This window comes from Falco punctatus (assembly GCF_963210335.1).
Source record: "Falco punctatus genome assembly, chromosome: 10".
NCBI lineage: Eukaryota > Metazoa > Chordata > Aves > Falconiformes > Falconidae > Falco > Falco punctatus.
Window position 1 is genome coordinate 3796157 of NC_137590.1, and position 23658 is coordinate 3819814.

At 44.0% G+C, this 23658-nt stretch overlaps 1 long non-coding RNA gene across 1 annotated transcript; it reads left to right on the forward strand.

Annotated features, from left to right (window-relative positions):
* Positions 1-601: 601 nt before the first annotated feature.
* On the forward strand, positions 602-23245 carry LOC308071087. The gene is made up of 2 exons (XR_013930984.1): positions 602-635; positions 1379-23245. It is a non-coding gene; the product is annotated as an uncharacterized lncRNA (long non-coding RNA).
* The last annotated feature ends 413 nt before the right edge of the window (positions 23246-23658 follow it).

The window sequence follows — 23658 nt, forward strand, 5'->3', positions numbered from 1 at the left end:
CAGATACCTTTTGGAGACTGGCTTTAAAATCTGGATTCAGCTCAGAAATGGAGTAGTTCCAAAATGCTCCATTAGTTCAATGGCACATGACCAAGATACATTATACCCAGGTTCTGGTGCCCATGTCAGGATGACCACACTACATATTTAATGAGTATGTGCCGCATATAGCCTGCACCTCATTACCAGTAGCTTTTGGCAGGATAAATCAAATGACTTTATGGGTTGTTTTTGAAATTCGTCTGAAATAACAAACTTGGAGTAGTCCAAATAGCTCCTAGCCCGACTCGACTGAAATCAGCAAAAGATGAGCACTAAGCTGATGTACTGGCCTGGATGTGCATGACCAGATCTATTGCTCTCTGGCTTTATTTCACCAATAAGCTCTTCTGAAAAGCAGGTGGGTAAATAGTGTATTGAATCAGGCTATACCTGATTATCTTTGCTAAATATGTTTACTGAATCACACAAATAGAGTAGTGTCAGTGGTCTAGCTGATATGAATTACTCTGTATTTGATAAGAATATATTGTTTTTCCTCTTAGGACGGACAAAAACCTCTCAAAGCTCTGTCGTTAAGGGACCCCTCTTTTGACTTAATCTTCTCAGCAAGCCAAGACCCTATCGAGGGAAAGGTAAGGATTGCTCTCAAATATAAACCAATCCTTTTACTTACACAGAGACAAACCCTTGGTTAGTCCAAAGGACTATTCAGGGATCCCCACAAGAGACACTCGAACATCCTCCTAAGATGGTATTTAGTGTATGAGAGCATAGATGTAGGAATTAGCACTCTAGCTCTATCAACAGTCCAGGCTGTAACTGAAATAACCCTTTAAGCTTTCAAACTCATCCTGTGTGCCTCCTGTGCAGCATAACACAGAGGACCTCTGGGTCCGAGGGAGCTCCCAGTCTTTCTGGTCTCCCATGTCATCTCTCTGTTTCCCATGGGAAGACTATCTTTTTCTTTTAGCCTCTGGATGGAGATAAACTCACAGAGCTAGGCTGTAGCTAGGGCTGAATCCTGTGAGCCCAGATTTCACTTGGCCCCTGGCTTCGGCTCGCCCCCCCTGGTCTTGCATGCCTGCCTGGACCAGGCTGACATGGCATAAGGAAAAAGAGGAGACATCTGGCTGTGCCCAGCACCGAGCGAGGTGAGGAGCGGAGAACAGGTAGTGGGATACAAAGGAAACAAGCCCAGGACCTCACAAATTGCATCAGAGGGCTTGCTGTGTGCTCGGACCGGACCCCACACTACCTGCAGACAGGACTTGGTTTATTTTCGGAGCTTGTCCCCCACTTTCTAGTGTGAGCTCCACTCAAGCCTGTTCTCTGGCAGCTGCGTGAACTCACCGTCTCCTCTTTTGAGTCACTTCAGGGCCAGTGTTGAAGCCAGTCCCAGAGAACTGCAACTTGGCTTCCAGAGAGAAGAGCTTCTGCCCTGGAAGAGCAGCCCACCCTTGTGACACCGACTGACCTGCCCAGCCCAGGGGGCTGCAGGCTGGCCCGTCCATGCTGCTGCCATGAAGAGCAGGTACTCTCTTTTTCTCTTCAGATGAATTAATAAATCAAGATCAGGAAGAAGAATACGAGCCTTTAGAGATAGGAAAGCTGCTGTTTTCCAGTGGGACACTCCCTGCTGTCGGCAAGAGGAGCACATGCTGGCACATCATTAGTGCAACAGTAAACCCGTATTCCCCAAGCTCTTGTTCCCATCTGCCTCCCACCCGTCTCTACCTTGCGATGGCACAGCTGGGTGCCCTCTTTGTTGGGGGAGTGGGAGCTGAGCGTTTCCCATTTTCTCTCCCTGTGCTGCATGCTAGAGCCTGCTCCCAGTAGTGTGGTATTCGTGGTGAGCAAGGTGGACAAAGTTGGAATGTAATTTGTTCAGAAAAACATTTGAGTTTGTGACAGTAGTGAGGTTGTTTTGCAATAGATTCTTTCAGCTTAAAATTTAATATAAAGAATAAATACCTTCTTATGCACTTCCCTATGTGTTCAGCCCATCCACATAAGGATTTGCAACCTTCTTAACAATTAATATCCATTCTCCTAGCAGTAAATTCTCATTATAGTAGGCTTTTGTCGTCATACCTGAACATTTTTTAAAATAGCACTTGCTGGATGTACTGTGATTTCCTGAGAAAAGACATTAAGTCTGAATCTTTCACTAATTCTGCAAGGTGATATTTGAGCCACATGCTTTGATAGTATCATTAAAGGTACAAAAAGGATGCTAATTCCTTAGCTGTGTCTGCTCAACACACAGAGGAAAGGCTTTCAAACAAAGGCCAAATAAGTGAGTAAAATACAGGTTGACATGGAGACCAGTTTATTAGTTCCTCAGTAAGTACATCTGTAAATAAATGTGTCTCTTGTGTTCTCTCAATATTTGAAACAAGATGATACAGAGAAGGGCATACAGCCTTCAGCCCCATGAGGCCTGGCTGTTGCATAGTCATAAAATAAATATCTAGCTGTTGCTTTCCACTTCAAGTAGCAACTGTGTGGAAAGGTACATAAGGGCCTACAATCACTTGTTTAATCAGCTTTAAAGAATAAAATAATAATAAAAAAAACCCAGACATTCAGACAACCTATTTGTGCATAACTGATATGCTTGATTTGTGAGAATTATAGGCAGTAATCATATTATCATTTCCACTAGACTTTTTTCTTCCACACTTTTTATAACTCTAGTTATAAAAAAGTATATTCATCTAGTAGATGAATATACAGACAAATACTTCAAAAAAAATTTTTTTGGAGCTGTTTATGTTTAATTTGTCACATAACAAGTTCATCTCACCTAATTTTCCAAGAGCAGAAGTTGTTATTACAGATGCAAAGACATATGAAGAATGTCATGGCCATGGAATAGATGAGGGAGGAAACTACACATGGGAACAGGAGGGTGAGAAACAGCATTGTATGCAGTGCCTGCCGAAGGGAGGGTGCAGTGTGAGAGGAAATAAAGCTTTTTAAACTTCTGCTACTATAGGAACAGGTGTGCAATGCTACGAATGAGGGATGCAAAAAATCGAGGTGGAGAAACAAGAGAAGTTCCTTCTGGGATTTTTATCCTCTTTATATTCCCTTATAGCCTGAGCTTTGGGTACTCCGGTGAGTACATATATAACATGCAGTGCAAGAATCACCCCTAAACGCTGAAAGGGAGGGTTTAGGCATTTTCCAGGTGATACGTGCAAGTCGAGAAGGATCTGGTGGAGGTGAGGTAATAACAGCAGGCGAGCACCTGGCTGAGGAGCCCAGCTGGTCAGGGGAACACAAAGCTGCCTCACCTGTTGAGGCTGGAGGGTCCCATCATAAGTCATCAAAAAGATCGGTTCCCCAGACTGACAACAAAACCGGTGCTCTTACTCAGGACCTTTAAAGTTGAAGCCAGCGACGATCCCTTGGAGAGGGATGAAGATCGACAACTGGAAACAGTCACAACTCTTTCATTATCTTTTGTGTGAAAAATTCCTAGAGCATTATTAATTTCTGATGATACTTGCAATCAGCAGAACTCATTCATTTTTTAAGTTTCACTTATTTGCAGTGAATAGATCTGTTTCTCAGCTGGGTAGCTGCATTCATTTTGCAATAATGGTGTTTGTTTGACATCTGAGAAATTAACAATGCAAATGCCTCCGTGTCTTTGTAGCACACTTAAAATAAAATATCTTCTCATACTGAATTGATAGCATGACTGTAAAAAGGGCTCTGTAATAGTCAAAACATTTTTCAAGACCCATTATAATGTTAGGCACTTGAATGTGATGGGATTGTGTCTTGGGGCCTAGCTCTATCCCCACTGAAAATAAATAAATAAATAAAAAGCAAGCCTGGGAACCACTGTACTATGGTTTTATTCCTTCTCCCACACTTACCTGCTCTTAGGGGCAGTCATGTCTCTGCTGGCACTCCCTCTCTGCCTCCTCCGTAGGGCACACTGCAGTGGTGGATGCGACCCATGCCTGCTTGTCCTGGGCAGCATTAGCGGCTTTACCTCTCTCCCAAAGGTGGTGTCAGCTAGCAGATATCCTCCGAGGACCCCCGGGCGCTTTAATTGCGAATCTAGCAGTGTTACACTTCATAATTCAGCTTCATGTACTAACACAAGAGGCGTACTGACAGTAAATGTGGTGGGGTTTACCCTTATGTTTACAAATAAAAGTCTGAAAATGTTTAACAAGTACTACAAAGTGGAAAAGAGAAGAATAAAAAGTCAGTCGCAAGCAGGCTCTATGTTCACAAAAAAATCTCATTATTTTGAAGCAAATCTTTTTTTAGGCACGGGGAGGCTGAATGTAGTCTGTTGGCACACAGAAAGAACAGTGCATTACTTCCCTGCCCTGGCTGACGGAAAGACCCACCCGGTTCATACTGTGCGGCTTTCTGTTGACCTCATGTTTCTATAACCCATTTATGCCTGCTCATTTCTCAATTCTCTTTGGTTCATAACCATGAGGAAAGCCCTTTGTTTACAAGCCATTGATAAATTGTCATTTACAGGAGGCAATAACTTCCTTAAAAATTTACATAATGTTTTTACTGGTCATTTAGGGCTGATGCATATTATATTAAACCTTAAATGGCAGGTTTTTATTATGCATTAAGCTTCAAATAGTATTACAAATCCACCAGCCTCACTGGAATATTTTCTATTTCCTGAAATTTAATTGTGTTGCAAAGCCAAGGCAGCTCATAAGCTTCAGTAAGTCTCATTACTAAACTGGGATGTCGAACCAGCTATTTCAGATCACTTACATTAAATAAAATGGACACATCGTATTGCCAGCAGGCCTACAAGGACCGAGGTCATGGGAAAGAGCTTCAAAGACAGACTGAAGAGCAGCCCAGCTTGAAGAGCACTTTAAAGCTTGGCTTCAGTCCTTCCTTCTGCCTCACAAGCACTGACACTGGGAGCAACACATGTATGCATACCCAGCATAGAGAATAAGGACGTAGCCTCCAGAGACATCAGATTTCCTCCAGGAGATGCCCTTAGGGCAGAGGCATGACCTGCTGTGGGGTGGTGCTAGGGCGAGCACAGGAATAGCTGTCGTCCCAGTGAGTAGTGGAGAAGAGGACTTGGGGAAAGTGCTCCTTTCCTGGGAGTGTGGGTCACTGGGGCTAGTAAATAAAGCGACACCACCACTGGTGGCTAACGTCACCTGAGATCTACTTCAGGAGCCATTAAGTCAATTGAAAGTCGGACATCAGATGGCTTTGAGTCAGAGCCCAAGGTCAGGTTTAGCTGAGGTTTACCTGGCAGTGTGATTCCTACTCATAGAAGTAACTGGCCTCAATAACAACTGCTCAACTGTCATGGACCAGCTCACTGCTTAAATTAACTTGCTCAGCTGGCCTTTCAAATAAAGCTGTTTTAAGAATGCAGTCTACCATAGAAAGCAATTCGTTTCTTTAAGATTTAGTACCAAATGCCTAGGTTGATTTTAATTCTAGAGAAAGCAGCAACTGGTAAAGTGGGTAATTTGAAACTTAACATATTTCTCCTCCCTAAGATCCAAACGCATTAAAATTAGGTGCAAAGTGCTTCTAATTTGTCAATCATTCCTTCTGTAACTTTATTCCTCCAAGAAAATTGCCTGGGAGAGTGTTTCCTTTCTTCCTTCATCTCCTTTCTCCTTTCACCACACCGTTCATTTGACTTGATCCCAGTTCAGGCAGGCAAGCAACACCCCCGCACATACCTTCACGTCGTCTCCCATCGCGCCAGCTGCTGCCTCCAGATGACATCTTGCTCTGCCATCTGCGGAATAGCAGCATAGACAGGGTAAAGATAAAAGGATGACTGGATGAGACTTCCATCCAAAAGACACTGATTCACATCTGCAGTTCAAGTAGCCTTGGTAGAGGAAGGAGTGTAAGTATCCCAACACCTCTGAGTAAAAAATGGTTCTGCTGCTGTTTCCCGGAACGCCTGTTAAGTACCAGAACTGGCCTGAGGCAGCTTCCTCTCGTGGAGTTTCCACCTCATGCCTACAGCAAAGAAAGTTCAGATAGGTTTCTGATTTAGGGCCATCAAAAGTATATGCAGCGCAACATAAACCCAAAGGAAAACACATCAGTTCTTGGAGTTTGTCAGAAACGCTTACATTTACATCGATTTCACAGAGCGGTTTGGAAGGGTTCATAAAACCTGAGCCCAAGTTTCAGGCCTGTGTTTCATGCAAGCTGTGCAGAGAGGTACGCACTTCGCTGCTGGCTGCAAAACAGGGTCACATCAACCACCACCAGAAGGCTGGGCAAAGCTCGATGACAAGTGGCTCAGGGAAAACCTCTGCTAAGCAACCCTGTTTTCCAGCTTTTGCTCCAGCTCTAACACACAAACATCAGGAGTGTTTAACTGATCCACCCTCTGGAACTGCAAGAGATCAGCCTAACAGTAATGTGTAATTGTGAGAGAATGTATTTATCTATGGCTCAATCATAAATTCTGCACAGAATTTAAATGCACCAGTGTTATTTACAATTTGAGACCTCTAAGCCAAGCATGAACTACTTTGATAGCAGCTGTCTTTTCTCAAATGCAGCAGCCCTGGCTCTGCTGTAGCAGATTGATTTCTCTCTGAGAGTGGCCAATATCAGCTCTGAGTAAAAATGCCCTGGTCTGCTACTATAGTAACAGGTGTGCAATGCCGCGGATGAGGGTTGCAAAAAATCCAGGTGGAAAAGCAAGAGAAATTCCTTCTGGGAATTTTATTCTTTTTGTATTACCTTATAGCCTGAGCTTTGGGTGCTCTGGTGAGTACATATATATAATATGCAGTGCAAGAATCACCCCTAAAATTCTGCACCAGGTTTGGCTGCTTGACCTCTCAACAGTGGGAGGTGGGGGGTTGTGGGGGGGTGTCACTGGCTGATTACATGCTGCATGAAGCATCATTTCTTGCCATCAGTTTAGCTGCCATTAATGCCCCTGAGTGACCCTATGTTTCTTGTGTCACGAGATAGGCAAAAAACTCTCTAATCAGTTACTGCCACATTCTACAGGCGTAACTCCTGCCCAGCGGCGGCCTGCCCTGCCCCCCGCCTGTGGCGGTGGGTGATGAGCATGGAGATGTCTTAAGTATCTTGCTACATAGCACCATGAATACTCTTTACTCATAAAATGTCGTGTTTTTTTAAGAACAGAAGTACAAGAAATGTAGTCATATTGGATCACTAGAATCCTGAACCAATTTCCCTAACCCTCCCCCTTTTTTAGGATCTGGTTGCTTCCTATGTAAGCCAGCATTTATCAGGCAAACACAGCCTTTTCGGTTGGGAAAGGATGCCACAAGGGCAAACTTGGCTCTCCCCTTTCGCTTTCATGCTCTCTACCATTCATTTGGGGAAAGACAGGTCACTTGAGGGAATTCCTCCTGCTGCCCATCCACCGCCTATTGGCATAAACAAACCTCAACTACCGCACATGCCACAAAGACAACATCGCCGCAGAGGACCGAGCCACCCTCCATCGTGCCTCATGCATCATCAGCAGAACCCATTTCTGCAGCAGGAAGGACAATACAGCTTGGCTTTCAGACATTGGATGTACCCTGCAGCTCTGGCAGAGAAGGGAAAAGAGAGAGGGGGAAAAAAGAAAAAAAAAAATAAAGTTTTTATTTTTTAAATGAGGAAATTGATGTGGAAGTCACAGATGGTGAATAAATACGGGGCACAGAATTGTCATTTGGCAGCCAGCTCTCCTGACCAATTTAAGAGGGATATGCTGTTATCTAGTTTGGTTCAGGGAAAATATATTCTGGGCAGCAGTTAGCCATTTAAGAGGCCTCATTGTTTCATAAAATATATTTGGGTTTGATACAGACACAATTAATTTGGCTTTCTAATATTGTGTTTGAACCAATCCCAAAATATGTGTTGTGAACATTTATTCTTTTATGTCATTTGTTGGTTCCAGGTTCTTTTCTGAAGGCTTAGATTTTAAAAGGGATTTGCAACAAAGAAAGAACAGTTGGGGTGACTTCAGCTGGTGCAGCAAGCCGCATTCTTATGCACTGTTTTGAGATGTGCCTCCAAATTATCTGACAAATGATACGTTCCAAATTAAGTCCCTCATTACCCGTGCTTTTCTATTGCTAAGTGCTGCACAGCATTCTTCATTACTATACCGCTGTATTTTGGGGACTTATTAAGCTCTGCTTGTTGGGTCTAGCAACTGAAGCGGAGGATTTGAATCAGGCATAGCACAGCCAGCAGTGCTGCCAGCTGAGTCACTGCGCCACTGCCTTTAAACTCACGCTTTGGTTTCCCAAGTGACAAGTTGAGAAGACAGTGATCTGGTGAAGAACCATCGAGATCTCCAGCCCTCCTGATCCAGAAGCTTCTGTTTGTTCTCCCAGCTGTCCACACAATCTCCTTGGGTTAGATAATTTGTGCTTTGGATGCTGAAAACAAAGGATACAGTAAATGAGATTAAATGCAGAACAGTGTTTCCAGGTGAAGAAGTAGCTTGTTGTCCCCCACCTCATCCTGCCGAGTGCTGCAGTGGTTTAAGGGACTCTTTGGCAGGATAGGCTGTGCAGCGGGTCTGGCTGTGCACCCAGGTGACTGCACGTCCCTGTTAATAAGTCAGCACTTAGTAAGAAACCCATCATCAGTTACTACTAGTGGAGCTTCTGTGCAACACAGAAGGCACCAGCCACCACAAATAAGTGCTGGTCCTCAAGCTGCAAATCAGTCCTGCTTTTCCTTCCCAGAAATGTTTCTTTCTCAGTGGCTTCTGTAAAATCCTGTTTTCCAACATCCAGCACACAAAACTTTCCGTGACTCTGAGCCAGCTTCAGCATCAAACTTCTCTGAGCTCAATTGCCAATTACTGACACTACAGACAACAGAGGGGCAAAAAAAAAATCAGATCTCCACTCAGACATCAGTCCCCTCCACATCTGTGCAACTTTAGAGAGGGAAAGGAACTGGACCCACATATCTCAAGACTACGCTTGGGCTTCCCACTCAGGTTTGGAACCCTGTGGTGTAAAGCTGCGCGGCAGAGCCCTCGCTGTAACCAAAGCCAACTGAGATGTTTAAAACAAGCAAACAAAGCCTGCTCATGCCTTATCCCTGGTGTGGTGGTAAATCAGGACTGTTCATATGTGTGCAAAACACACCCCTCCATCCCAGACATAAATGCTAATTAGTGAGATTTCTCTTTCAAATTAGCGATGCCAAAGCACTTTCAGATCCACACATGAAAAGAGCCACAGAGGCCAAAGTGTTATTGTTCCCTTTGGTCGCAGTGTTTGAAATAGGTACCTTAATGGCTCTCTTTTCTCCTAGCGCAGGCGGTTTGGCAAATGAGCCCTGGTGCCCAGCCTCCCTCAGAAACGCAAGAAGGCATGAGCAGGGCTCTTTGAAGCTCCTCCATGATTACAGCCCTGTGCTGGGGAGAGGGAGTGGGTTGTTAACAAGTTTCAAAATATACATATGAACCAGAGATTAGGACTTTCAGAAAAGCCTTCAGTGAGAATCCTTGTCAAGTCTAAGATACATATCTAGTGTATTCACTATCTCCCGAGATGAAAGCAACTTCTGATGGTATCTTCTCTGCTCACCACATTATCATATCAATGATAAAAAGACCAGTCAAGCTTCCTGGCTTTGGAACGCGTAATACAATTATGAATATTGGTCCGGCTTTCCCTCCCTTAGATGGGTGTCTCTGTGAGGGAGAGCCCGAGGAGGGCAGGCAGCTGAGGAGGAGAGAACAGCACAGCAGAACCAGCTCTGCCAGTTGCATTAATGCAACCGCGGTGAGGAAAAGCGGCTCCTGCTCCTCAGATTCCCTGTTGCAGGAGAAGGGGAATGTACTATGCTCTGTGCCAGGCGCATCTTTCACAAGGCACACCATTACCATGGCTACAGGGATGGAGTCAGGAGATAGAGAAGAACAGAGCACTCCACATCATCGAGTGCTTGGCCTTGAAACACGTGGCACCAAACACCTTCCAAGGTTGTATCGACCCACACAGGTGAGGCATGTTTGTACCGCTCCTCACTAACAGGTTTTCTGAAGCTTATTGCGTTCACAAAATACCTCAGGAAGCCATGTCAGGGAGCTGCTGCTGTGTCAGGTGGTGTTAATCATCTCTGCGTGATCAGGAGAGGTAGGGGATGCTGCACACAATGGAAAGGAGATGGTGAGATATATGTCGTGCTGCGTCAATAATGCAAGGTGCGAAAAGTGCCTTCTGGAATAAAGAAATAATAGTAGTTAGGATTAATTGCAGGTTTAGAACTGGGGAATCCCGCTGGGTTATACACATATGGTGAGCGTCTCCTCCATTTTGTGGCTGGCAAAAGGAAAACACAACAGAGGAAGAACTGCCTGTAAATGCACACCAGGGAGGATAAAAGAGACAGTAAAAAAGTAACTTTTCGAAAGTGCAATTGGATTTTCAAACCATATGTATTTTTTGGTTTTAAAAACAAACAAAAAAATCTATTTAGATTCCAAGATTAAACTGTGCAAATTTATCGTAATCTGTTACACACCTTAAACTAAAAATACTTCACTTGGGCATCACATGCTTCTCGCTGCAGATAAAAAGATGTCAGACGAACTCACCTGTCTTACCCAGGACTGATGTTGACAAAACTGTGTAAGCTCATGGTCACTTCTGCAGGAACTAAAGGAATATTTTGCTTGATTTCAGCTTATTCAACTGCTGTAGTAGTGACCAGCCGACTCAGAAAGGATCTGTTCAATTCAAGAGTATAAATTAAGGATGAGAAAAAAAGATCTATCTTTTCTAAAAAGACACCATAAGGTGACCAGAAATACTGCCCTCATTCATTGCCTTGTACACTCAGCACTTTGATGCACTGTTATTTAATGAATAAGACATATAAGTAAAATAGTGCCTTTACACATCCCTAAGTCCCACTTCCCATCCAAATGTGGCTTGAAACATATTGCATGTGATTCCCCACGGGTAAACAATATACGTCACTCGCCATTTTTAACACCACAAAACATAAAAAGGAAGAACTGATTAATGTAAGGTTAAGCAAAATGCTTACTTAAATCAACGTGCTTAGTTATAGGACATTCTCCTAGCTAGCAGAAAAAAGAAAGGCTATCTTGAATACCAACCATCTGTTTACTAATTATGTATCAAAACATCTCAAGGTTTTCCATAAAAATATTATCTTAATTAATAGTATAGCTACGCTATAAATTGTCCATCCATCCACAGGCTTGAATTTTTTCTCTGAATACCTTCATATATCCGTGTTGGAAATGCTAATGCCTAGGCTGCACGTGGCTCACACTGTCCTGTCCTGCCTATGTGAGCATCTCGACAAATTCTTGCCCCCATCCTCTTGCAGGGTGGTCACTGCTCAGCACCACGGAGCATGGCACAGATACACACCCACCTGCTCCGGCAGTCCTGCCAGACCCCTTCCTGCACTTTCCAGCTCTTCAGAGCACTCTGTCTTTTAGTCCTTTGCTCAGCAGAAGCCAAGAGGTACTTAATACCACCCTGTTTGGCACCTTCACTCTGGGCTGCCTATTTCAGGCTGCCAATACAAGCGCAGCAGCTACAAACTCCCCGGCTATGCCAGGAATTTGCTGCCTCGTCTGCAGCTCACCAGCCAGAGGCAAATACATGAACTTTAGAGATTATCTAGAGGGAATATTCCAGGAATTTAGATTTTAGCCACAGCAGCAGGACCATACATCATTAAAGCTGCCTCTCCTGCCAATGTGAAAAGCAAACATCGATGATTTAAATCACGGTTCCCTGGTGGCTCATTTAAATCACTTGGATGGAAATCAGTCCACCTTGTCACTGTGGAAGAGGTAGAAATGGAGGTTGTGGATTCATGACTCCCAGGTCAATGCTCTGCATCAGACATGGACCAGGTGACAATAAATGCTGCGAGGCACAGTATATAATAAGCACTTTTATGAGGTGTGGCTCTGACGAAACCTCATTCCTACAGTCGTGTGTGTTGTGTTTGGAGTATCTGTCGTCTGTAAAGCGTGAGTATTGACCAAAGCTGTTCCTGCAGTCATGATATGCAACATCGTGCTCTTCTATGCCTTATGGGGGTTAAGCTCATTAACAAGCTTTTCTTTCTGCGAGCACTTTCATGGGGTCTTTAACACTCTCTTTGTTTTTTAAACAACTGCCTATTTTCAAGAAATCTGCACAAGATACCAGGGTGGCATTTGCATGTGCTGCAAAACTGGTACCTTGTGCCTGGGGGGACACTCGAGGCCCCACAGCATGGGGCAAGGAGCCTTGAAAGGATGTCTGATGGCACCTTCCCAGGAGAGCTCAACCTGGACTTGTGCCCATACACCTCTCAGGATGCTCTGTGCAGCCTGTGAGATGTAAGACCCCAAACAGGCACGTGGCCCCCATCACCGAAGTGCTGTGCAGGACAGACACATTAGCAGAGGCGGCCCTTGGCACAGAAATAGCTACTGTTCAGCTGGAGAAACCTAAGGAAGATTGGCAAAAAGAAGAAATGCTCCTGTCTTTCTGCAGGAGAACAACCGATGCAGACAAAAACCCAAAAGTTTTCCACATGAACTCAAAGCAAATCCTCATTTCCCTTAAGCAAGCAGAGCTCTGCCAGCTCACTGGCACACAGACTTGTTTAAATTGGTTTGAATTTTTACGGCTGTACAATAACCAACAAGCAGCAGAACCTGCCATGTAACAGATATGCATTGGCTCCACATTTTTCTGCCTGTTTGATTTTTTGAAAGCAGCAGATTTTGTTGCCTGTGTTACCTATAGAAAGAGTCAACATTTAGTACGAAAGCAGGTATCAGAACCCAGCCCCGGATGAATGCTTTGTGTGCAGGCAGTTGCCCACGTTTTGACAAACTCGTTTGACACTTTCAGCGCTGGAAAGGTGTTTGAGACAGCTGACTTCGGTCTCCGTGGCTTTGCATTCTAATTGCTGACACTCACAAGTACTGTTCAGAAATCTTCCTGGCTTATGAACAAATAAATAAAAAGGAGAAGGAAAGAAAATAGAAAGATAGAAGTAATGTCACATCAGCGGTCTCTCCAGCACAGCTTTATGTGAGTGAGGGGGAGAAGAAGGCAGAGGCTTAGGTCCTTCTGGTTCTTTTGGCTGCTAAGTTGCCTTATCCTGTTTGATGATGTGGCTGGCTCTTTATTGACAAGGGCTAGGACAACATTTATGTGTCTCCCACAGTATATATAAAGCTGACATAGTCTGCACACCTAAAAGAGGAGAAAACCTACACTTAAAACAGTATCTTCCTTTAACAAAAAAGATTTACCTTGATATGCCTAGAGACGGCTCGGGAGGAATGATCAGAGGTAGCACAGACAGGCAGGTCCTATAATAAAAATGTGCTTTGTCTGCAGATGCACTTAAGTGGCTCAGCTCCTCATGAACCGATTTCAACCTCTGCTTTTCAAAGTAATAACAGCTTGTTAATGAGGATTTTACTTCCTATTAGGGTATACAACTGACTCTATTTAGGAAGTCTCCAACCCATGCTGGCTTTCTTTGTTCCACTCAATACTTTTTTCACTCAAATCTTTTCCAGTGGTCAAAGGCGAAAAAAATTATTCCTATTTGTATTATAGCAAGGGCAGCGATATTATACTGCCTTCAAAAGCCTTTTACAGGTAACCATCTGCCTTTCTAAGGGTTTAAAACAGAAAAAGAAGCCCGGCATCAGGCAAATGCCCAAGATCTAATAAGTCACAGCAACGGGAAGGGCTTGAGCACATGATGGAAAAAAAAATGGTGGGTAGTGAGCAGGCTGCATGTGAACAAGAGCAAGAGGAAACATGATAAATTCATGCTGAGACCTCTGAAGATTGGGATAAGAGGGTAAAACAGAGAAGTCTGCAGAAGGAGATGAATATAATTGGGATATGGTTGGAGCTGTGAGATCTGTTAAATTGAATTTCTGTTTGGTGTAACGTCCCTTGTATATGTTAATCGGTATGTGCTCTAGCAGCCTGATTTAGTGTTATTATCAAAAAGGGTTCCTCGGCCGCCTCAGTCAAAGGAAGATTACAAATTATTCCAGATAAGTAATAGAACTAAAGACCTTTAAAACTAATTGGCCATTGCACAATCCCATTAATATCCTTTCTTGTCTAACAAAAACTGAGAAGGCAATTAAGGGCAAATACCAAAAAATCTGTACCTGGTCTTTTGCATGAAAATATGATTTATACACCCCTGGCTTTTCCTATCAAGAGAAAAAAGACGGCAAATGATCATCCATCAACAGCCAACACGGCCAAGAAAAATCTAACAACATATAAAAGCCTGAGTCATTAATGTTTTAAGAACTACACTCTCCTAGGCTTGCTACAGAAAACTGAAATTTTCGTAGGGTCTCCATATTAAATAAGGAGCCCTGGTATTTATTGAGCTTTGACAAGCCTGAGCTGTAGCATCCTTTGAGATACAGCTGCTTACTGACAGCCCTGAAAGGATTGTACCTGCCCAGCACAGTCTTGGTGAGACATGAAATGGGTTAGCAGGACCTGGCTGTGCAAACCTGCTGCATCCCGGTGACAGCTGCTCAGGCTCCATCAGAAAAGGCGAAAACAGACCTTGGAAAGTGCTCTAAGGCCTCCTGGACCTCCCAGTCACCTTTAATCAATCAGGTCCCAGCTGCTACTTGATGGTGCTATTAGTAATCACCATTGCAGTCAGTTGGCATCGTTTGCATGGTATTGCCTCTGCATACATCCTTTCCCCAGTCCTAAACGCCCTCAATATTGCTTTAAAATAAAAGAAAACAGGAAAGCAAATGAAAGTGTGAGTCATTAGCAAGTGGGATCTGAGGAAATCAGCCCACTGCTGTTGCTGGTGAAGGGCTGAGGGTGGCAATGGACAAACAGCGCTCCAGCTGATGGGAGCATCCCTCCAGAGGCAGCCCTTGGCAGGGCACCAAAGGAATTTGCTCAGTCTAATGCTCAGTTTTAATGTGCCATTAATTCAAAACAGCATTTTCTGAGGCAATTCCTTGATCTCAACAAACTTTATCCTTTCTCTCACCTTAGCATGTTACCTGCTTTGTTCACTTCTCTGACTACCTTAATCTCTTCAAGATAACTTGCATCCTTTGTTAGATTTTTGCTTTATTGAATCTTGTGTTTCATGTTTGCTTGCTAAGTTAAAAGTAGGATAGGGTCAGTCTAGCAATTAGGAGCTGGGGAGAAGATGCCCCTTCGACATCACTGCTGAGCTCCATCCTCCAGCTGTGAGCACCTCCCTGGGCAGCTTGCCTGGGCGTGAGAATTCAAATTCACGTGTCAGTTTCACGCATGCCAGCTTTGGACTGCACCCTCATGCACCACGTGGATGCCACAGTAATTTGCAGGTCTACAGACATACACAGACACAAGAGGAGGCATGCAGCTCTGGGATTCACACTGAAGGGGCCGTTCCCTGCATCGGGGGGGGGGGGGGGTGGGGTGGGGGTGGGGGGTGCCGAGGAGGAGAGGTGTTGGCTCAGGGACATCATCCCGTGGGCCACCTCTGGTCACAGAGGGCCCTGGTGGACCACCCAAATCTAGCTGGCAGAAACCACCTGCAAGTGTAGAGATGTCTCATTTTGTAAATGAGATAAAGCAAGATTAAAGAAAGAAAGATTAAGCTAATACCTCTGCTAGGCCTTTAAGTTGCCTAATACAGCGTTCTTTTCTATTTTATACCCACAAGCAACCGCAGCCTCCTCCTGAGTCCGAAGCTTTTGCATTTCATCTGAAGCTCTGGGTTTGCCTGATTGATAGCCTGGCTAAAACCCCACCTGCGGGAAGATGCCTCTGCAACGTTACGCACGATCTCTGTCAGGCTGCTACCCTAAACAAAGCCTTAAAGATCTATCTGTTTCTTCCTAAAACATCAGACAGAATTGGGAACCTGAAGAACTAAGAGCTGGGAGAGAGGAAAATATAAAAGACCAAACAACTGTTGAGAAAAGTGCTTCCTCTTGAACGGGGGGGGCTGTGGAATGAAGCGTTTAGGACAACATCCAGTGGGAATTGCAGCCAGTTGAATTTTGCCTGCACCCAGAGATGCTCTGAGCCCTGCAGCACCCGAGAGCATTGCAGCATTGGCCACAACCTCACACAACCTTTATGTAGCCTTTTTTCCAGGAAAACTAAGTCCACCAAGTCACTAATTCCACCGAGAGTTAGTAAGACCTTGTGGGTAGCATATTGCTCCCTAAGCACGCCCACCCACCCCTGCTAACATGTTTTTCATGTTTGCAATAAAAACCCACCCGTTTTGCTGCTGTATCAGTTGGTGTAAGGGCAAACAAACACCACGTGTTACAGGGAGATTGCTGGGGCTCAGAACTCAGGTGGGCATTTACATCTAAAGATACACTTTTTCTTTAATGAATTACTGCTTCTTGCCAGGATGCATTTTCTACGTGAGGCAGAATTTTCAACCTCCCCAGTAAAAGGGATCTTAGGAAATCTCATTTAAATTTCAAGGACCTCTTAGGGATAGTTGCTAATGGTTATGCTAATTGGCATAGGGTCTGAGTGACAGTTATGTCCTGAAATGATTCGCAAATCACATTTTCTTGGAGCTTATTAGCAGACTCATTAACTGTACAACAGTACATTACTTTCAGAAATCCAGATCTAAGCAGAAAATTAAAATTATTTGCTAAATGACCTAATAAAATTCAATAAAATGTGCTGAGAAAGTGAAAACTGAGGTATATCAGGACTCCAGAATTTGGCTAAAAATAATCTCCACTTACCATTGATGTTCACCCCTCCTCTGGGAGCAGTTGTAGCTCAGGTGAGGCTCGGTTGGAAAGCTGTTTAGATATGAAAACAAACGAGCTCCAACCAACAGCAGTGAAGCCCAGCTCATCACACCCAGAGCTGGCATTAAGATTTACTGCAGAGTTGACCAGGACTTTCTTTATCTGGCGATGCACCTTGTGGTCCCTCCTCCAGGTCTCCATTTCTCCTTCCCTCCACGATTCCCCACGCAATCAAAACCCCAAACAGCCGCACTTCCCTGCTTCCCTGATGAAATCCATTTGCAGAGCTATTTCTAACAATGAAAAGTCTTCTCTGGAGTCAGAAGGATTACAGGAAGGAATGAGAGTCCAGGTATTTAGTTTTCCTTCCAGGTGAGAGAGGAGACAAGATGAAATCTCCAACCCGGTTAAGATATGTTATCCAGTCTTCTTCTGTGTGAAACAAGGTGTTTCCAAAACTTCACAAAATTCACCTGCAAAACAGTTTAATGAATGTATATTTAACATTTTACAAAACTGTCGGGTTTTCATGCTGTTGAAAAATCCACATTGAAGTATACATAACATATACATGTATTTCCACATACTTAGAACATGTTGTGCAATGCCAAGGCACTTAGTGCCAAGCCTGTGAGGGAAGGACAAGCTGATTTACGACTGTGTGAGCATAGAACACTGATGCTCCAAGTCTGCTCGCAGGCAAATCCTCACACACCTGATAATTACACACGGAAGACCAAGGTCTTCACCCTCAGCCAACGATGTGCCAGGCAGCGTTGCCCTAAACTTCAGCCCTCCAGACGTAACTTTTGAGTGCTAGGTGTAAAATTTCTAGCACCAGTTCTACCCCCCTTCGTTTATTTTTTATTTGCTTTTTGGTTTCATGGCTTTCGAAGTATAATAGCAGCCAATAGTATTTTAAGGGACTTTAAAGTCCTTTTTGAGACCTTCAATGCAAAAATCAGGAGGGCTGGGCTGCATCAGATACACTCCTCAAGGCACACGCAGATCAGAAATTTCTGTTAAACTTCCAGAGAACCTGATCTTCACCTCACATTCAGAATTAAAACCTGTAGTTTCTTTTGGTTCTGGATTTTACTGAGAACTTTTTAACTACCTCTATTTCAGAAAATCTTGAGCTGTAACAGAAATAACTGATGATTGTACAGTTTTCTTAGCACACTGAAATGCTTGAAAATTTTTTTCCAGTTGACTGTTTTTCCCAGGCGTTGTTATGCTCGCAATTTATGTTGGGTTGATTAAAACACATTCTAACTCATGACACTTTTCAGTTGGATTTTTTTTTTTTTTTTTAAGGCACATAACAGCAGGTCTTAAAAAGACTCCATGGGATTATTTTTTTTTTCACTAAAGAAATCTCAGACCAGAAGCAGCTATTTAAACCTGCTTGTCAACCTCACAACACTTTGTTTTACAAAAGCAGCAATCTGATAAGATTGCAGTGATCTACAGTGAAATATCCAGCTTTTTTTGAACTGGCACATCAAAAGAACCACCCTTTGAAATAAAAGGTTTAAAAACCAGGCACACGCCAGGAAGCACTGACGAGTGGGTCTGGATGAGCAAGCAAAGGTACCACCATGCATCAGACAGGCCTGACTTCTCCATCACTTGTGCAAGTCACAGGTGTCTCCTCTTTCTCCAAGTCCCTTCCCAGACCATTAGATTCAGTGTGGAAAAACATTGACCAGGGCCTGAGGTAAGGCCAGCATGGGCAGATGTCTACTGATGGAAGTAGACTGAAATCTACTGATGTCTACTACTAGTGTCCCATCCACCTTTCCTGTCACAAAGCTATACCTAGATCCTGTGAGGATAATTCCTATTAAGTATAACTGCATTCAAGTCCAGAAACTATGCTTTCATCTCAGCAGCTCCTTTGAAAGCTTTTTCCTTAAACTACAGTGGAAACGCTGTTTTACTCCACGTATTACTGTAATATGGTCCAAATTTGAAGTGCTTACAAGCTAGCGAGCTATCCCAGTCTGGAGAAGCCAAATCGTTACAGGCACTAGTGGAAATAGGGGAAAACAGGCTGTAGGTAGATTTGCTCTTTAGAAAAAAACTCTGCTTTCAACAAAATTTGTCATATTTTCCCCTGATAAGCAGGGAAACCTCCTGTAGTAAAGAACCCAGGAGACTGCTGTCACTACAACATAAGGCATTATAGTCTTAGAGAGATAGAAAGAGATATATGTAGTGTGCATATGTATGATATATATACTAAAATATGGCATACTATTTCACCACAGGAAGGCACTATAATCTGCATCACATCCGATTTGTGCTGCAAATCGGTCCCTACCCAGGGAGATTTAGCTGCGTTGTGATAAACAGAAAACAGCATCTCCAGGTCCCTCTGAATGCTGAGAGCAGTAGGAAGCCCAGTCGCAGGGACCGTGGGATATGGTGTGTGCTGGGGAGCAGAGCGAGGGCAGCAGAACCGTGTCAGGAATGAACTAACAGCATAGAGGGACGGTGCCTCCGGGTCCAGATGTCCCCCAGCCTGGGCTGGGCATGGAAATTTTGGCCAAAGATTGATCTGACCTGCTACCAAAAAGAAGTCAAAGCCAACGTGTTAGGCTGCAGGTCTGAACCTCCCTGGTGCTCTCAGAGCTGGACCTGGCATTTCTGCTGGCTGTCTCCCCAGGCATCGTGAGCAAAGCGCAGCACAGAGCGTGCCCAGGAGAGAGGCATACCACCTGCATGTCCCTACCCCTTCTCCCAGAGGGCAGATAAGAAACAGGAGCAAATAGAAACCCATGCCCTAGGAGCAGACAGCTAGGAGAACAAATTACAACAGGAGGAAGAATCCAGGTCTTTAAGAGTTCAGACTTGAGTATGAGACCCAAGAAGCCCAGTCGTGCTGTCCAACACTTGCATCTTTAGACTTGCTTAAGCTTCAGGGGCTGTCTGAATGTCTATGGAGTCAGAGGAACCGCATGACAGAAACTTTCATGCAGTGCCTTTCATCCCGAGCCCTTTTCACATTAGTGACCCAGCTGTGTCTCCAGATGAATTTCCATTTGGCTTCAGAAGTTGCTCAGCATGTTGGAAAATCAGCCTACTTGTTTAGAAAAACGCATGCAAAGTTGGGAACCCAGCAGTACACTCCTGCGCTTGAAAAAGCCATTCTGGCTTGATTACTATTTCCCTAGCTCTAAAACGGGGCCAAAAAACCCTCTAAACCCTGCGTAGCTCTCCAACATCACATTGAGTGGGGGAAGCTGAGGCTGGGGCGCTGCAGCTTTGTGGCAGTGGTCACCTGGTAAGCTCCCTTTAGTCTTTGATTTTACATCATCTCAGTTCTGGCACAAACTAGTGTTACTAGTTTGCTTTAGGAAGCCTCAATTTCCCAACATTTCCACTCAAATCTGTAAGCTACAGCCGCTGTTTCAAGGCATTCAACCTATCCACAGGCAGCATTATTCTGATACTTTTACAAGAGGAAAATACCTCAAGCGTTGACCCTTTCAAAAGCATACTCCAAGTATCTGCAGCCCATCCTCTTGGCTGTTGGAGTTTTCCCCTGCAGCTACATCTTTCCACTATATTTCTGTGTCTGAAGTAATAAAAACAAGGCAATAATTTAGCTCCCATGATTGTTGTACCAAAGCTTGGTTTTTATCCTAGTCGCTTATCTTCTCCATTCAGAGCCAACGTATCTTATTACTTTGCAGCAAACATGGTCAGAGATGAAAGATTCTGTCATATATTTTCCTTCATATTAAACCACAAGGCTTTATCCTTCTCTTTCATTTTTCAATCTTGGATTTTATTGTTTCTGACTATCTCTGCCACATGTGATTTTGGCTTTCGTGCAAATGTGAATATGTGCATTTCTCTATTTATCCTCTTTATCACCACCAAACGAGATTGGGAGCACTTTAAAATAACTGGCCACTGAACGCCGTTTCATCAGTTATTCATTGCAATAACCTTACCAGGGCAGAGTTGGGGTTATGCAGATACCAGGATAAAACATTTTTGAAGACTTGCAATATTTCTGCACGTTCTCTTTACCTGTTTCGTACATGAGTGTGTCACAGCAGGAAAAAAAAATTACCTAGAAGCGGTAGCAGCAGGTGAGATGCTCCCCACGCCAGCACAGGGGAATGGACCCAGAGGACAAGAACTCAGGCAGGACGCCACAGGTTGCTGTGGGATGGGATAAACCAAATCACGTTCTCCTCCCCGTATCAGCAGAACACAGCCCAGCTGCAGGTAAGGATTAAAATTCTTGATCATTCAGTAGCACAGTTAATTATTTTCCCCTCTATCTTCTCTCTTCAGATCTCAGATTTTTTTTCATGGTAAAGGGCTGGGTTTGCTCCAGACTCCATGAGCATTATTTCTATCCTGCTGAGAGAGAAAAGGGGGTCAGAAAAACAATCAAAGTTTTGAAAATTATTTAAGTAATAATAGTTCACCTTTTTAATCTGTATTTGAAGGACGGAATGTAAGAGAAACCAGAAAGATCAGGGATCCTGAAGGATTAGTGTCTGATTCGAGTTTAAAGGAGTAATCACATCACCTAATTTAGTCGTCTAATGCCAAAAGCTGTATTTCTCTAGATAACCAATGAAACAAGGTGGTTATTCTAGAAGGAGATTCAAGCTGTGCTTAAACCACGGAACGTATAAGCACTGCCCGATCTGGTCTTATTCCAATTTTTGTTCCTTTTTCACTGCAGTTCACCTGCCTTTCTGCTTTCCAGAAGGGAGCTGGGGCATGTTTCATCCTGATCCTCCTCAGGACAGCCAGCAGGCAAGGACAAGCGCGCACCACTGAGCACAGCCATCTTACCGTGGGCCCTTTCAGCTCGTTGGGATAAGCAGTGGCTAGAGCCAGAGCCTAGAAGTCCTGAGCAACTTTTGGAAGACCATTTCCTTGATCTACAGAGAGCTGAAACAGTGCAAATCTCCCCACACACACCACCACCATCCTGCCATGGCTTGGGTTGTGATGGCTCTAAAGCAGACAGTGACAATGGATGCACTAATCCAATGTAGCACTAGTACCCCCAACCATAACTACACCTCATCCTTGCACACAAAGGTGCAAAAGCCATGTTCTCTTCTTTGGCAGCCTTCCCATACAAGCACAGAAAGCCAGGTATGGCTGAATCCCTTCTGGGTTGTGTTGGCAACCGCAAGAGTTCTCCCCTTTTTGCACGGAGTTTTCTCGGCAGTGCACAGTCAGTCCATTGCATCAGCGCGACTTTCACCAGTGCAACTGTACAGAAGGAAAACTACAGTTTTCCCATGGATACAGTATTGACTGAGCCATGAGTCCACCTTTACATGGTTACTTTGCAGTTGTCCACCCACTGTTTAGCTGAAACAGTGGGTTGGAATGGTAGAAAAGGAGATCCAACAGGGAACATTGCTGGGTGTGAATTCCTATTCACACCTCTAATTAGTGTCAGTGGAGTCATGAATGGTGTAGTCACATTAATCACACATGAATGACAGCTACAATAGCTTTGAGAATAAGTACAATTTTACTGGAGTGCCAAAAAGGACATACCTTTGACATAACACAAATACTGAATGTATTAAAAAATAAATTGTGATTTAAATATTTTAATATTAAAATAGACTGTATTACAGTAGCGATAGAAATTATGGCAAAAAAATGAAAAACACTGTAGAAGTACAGTTGGTACTATGCTGGTGGTAATTACTTACCAAAAGTTTCTTAGAAGATGGAGCCATAAATACTTCCATGGTGGTCATTAAGCCTTCCCAAATCTCATCTGGTAAGCACCATCTGTTCTTCTGGCCTTTACTGTAAGAGAGCGTGTGTGACTTGAATGCACATGAACCACTTGCACGATGGAAGCTGCATAGCCCTGCTTCGGTCGGAGGAACCGAGGGTGCTCCACACCCCTCCGGCGCACAGTGAGGCTGTGCACAGCACCAGCACCACCATTCAGCCCACAGCTGACAGAGGGTCTCCAAAGGGTCACTTAGGCCATGTGTGGGCTCAGTTACTATCTCCATTGATCCCAGGGAGCTTAGATGCTCTTCTGACATTGTTCAGTGGCTACGGTTGGGTGGAAGGAGTCTGGGTGGCTGAAGCCCTGTGTCGGTGGAGTCACATGGCGATGTAGATGTATGAGGATGTGTCTTGCCAGAGGGTGCATCTACCAGGCAGTGTGTGTGTGTGGGGGGGTGATAGAAACACAGGTAGACGTGCCTGCAGTAGCTCTCATCTGTCACAGGCAACAAATGAATGTGCCGCAGCACATCTTTCCCAGCCAAGCCAACTGCAGAGATTTGGAAATCTCCACCACTGGCAGGGCAGGCAAATCTGAAGTGCTGCCCTTTCCCTAGTTCCTGACTGGAAAAGGACCATTTCCAATTATAGTCCTTTAAGGCCTTCATGAAAAAAAAAAAAAAAAAAAAAAAAAACAACAAAAAAACCAAGCAACAACTTCCAAACCATAGAGATCAAAAGTCTTGCCACAAAGAACGTTCTGCCACCAGATGTTAAACAATGTTGGGATTATTTTTTTTTTTTTCCATTAAGAAGTATTTTCCTGGCCCTTAGCATCCCTGGTACTCCTGTGCCGAAGTGCATTACCTCTAACACGGCAAAGCTGACAAGCAGCAAGAGCTGTGTAGCTCCCTGATAGTTAAATCTATAGGAAACCTCTGATGTTTAATGAAACCCCTATGGAGACCTCCATATTAGCCATGGTTTAATGCTTCATAATGTCAGTGAATAATTTATCTATGAGCAACAGCAACTCCTAGTTCTCTGTGCATTAAGAGTTATTTATGAGGTAATTTTAACAGTTTCACACTGGCTGGTCATTATGTTACTGAAGGCTAACTGTCGGCAGT